Consider the following 1,415-nt stretch of genomic DNA (forward strand, 5'->3'; position numbering starts at 1 on the left):
AGATCAGTCAGGGGATAGAGCACGGTCAGTTCTGGGGGGGTCAGCAGATTGTCATTGGTGGCTATCAGGGGATACTGTCATTGCAGGAAGGTGGGGTACTCAATATTGGAATTGGAGGCAACAACTTAGGATGTGAGGGTACACGGACGGTGAAGGAGAAAACTGAATTCAGAAGTATGGAGGCTATGCTTCAATTAAGGTGGGTACTAGTGAGTTCACATCTGGTATAGTATACTGTATTGGTCACCTTCTTTAAGGAAGGATGTAAATATGTAGGGAACAGTTCAGAGATCTATCAGACTGATATTTGGAATGGGCAGCTTTTTGTCTGAGGGAAGTTTGGAATGACTATGGTTGTGCTGGTTTAGAAGAGTAAAAGGCAACTTGATTGAAACATATAAAATACTGAGGATCTTGACAGGATGCATGTGGTGTGGATGTTTCCTCTTGGAGAATCTAAAACTAGGGGTTGCTGTTTATGAGGTTAGTTAATTTCTCTCAGACAGTTGAGAGTGTCTGAGCAATAGAAGCAGAGTCTTTGTATATTTTTATTGTAGAAGTGGATAGTTTCTTGATAAGCACGGAATGAAAAATTATGGGGCAGATACAAAAAGGGATTTAAGGATATAATCTGATCAGCCATGATCTTATTAAATAATGCAATAATTTTCAAAGGCTGAATGGCCTACTCCTGATCTTTGTTAATATATTCACATGGAAATACAATCTAATAGTGACGCAGATAAAGAGATATTACCATAAATAATCAAGAGTTGTAATAGGTGATTAGAGGAGGAAGAAAAGTTTGGGACCAGATAGTTATAGGGTGGGAATTCCAAAGTGTAGGACATAGGCAACCAAAGGCACAGCCACCAGTGGTGAGGAATTAAAATCGCAGATATGCAAAAGGCCACAATTGGAGGAGTGCTGAGATCTCAGATGGTTGTAGGACTGAATGAGATTACAGAGACAAGGAGGGGAATGATGATGGAGTTACTTGAAAAGAAAAAGGAGACTTTTAAAATTGACCTGTTGCCAGACTAGGAGCCATTGTAAGTTTAGTGAGCGCAGCATTAATGAATGAATGGTTTGAGTTAGGACAAGGCCAGCACATGATGAACGGAGTTTATAGTGGACGCTGAAGGTGATGATTTCACTCATCCCAAGTGTCAGATGTCGGTAACACTCTTGCTTCTGAGTCACAAGTGTCCAGGTTCAATTTTCACTCAATGTCAACACAAATGTGGGCACTGCACTGCATTACTAAGGAAGCACAGCATTGTTGTGGAAGCTGTCTTTTGGATGATATGTTAAACTGAGTCCCCATCTGCCAAAACAAGGTGTAGAGCTGGATGAACACAGCAGGCCAAGCAGCATCAGAGGAGCAGGAAGGCTGACGTTTCAGGCCTAGAACC

The sequence above is a fragment of the Rhincodon typus genome, chromosome 5, assembly GCF_021869965.1.
Source record: "Rhincodon typus isolate 14 chromosome 5, sRhiTyp1.1, whole genome shotgun sequence".
Lineage (NCBI taxonomy): Eukaryota > Metazoa > Chordata > Chondrichthyes > Orectolobiformes > Rhincodontidae > Rhincodon > Rhincodon typus.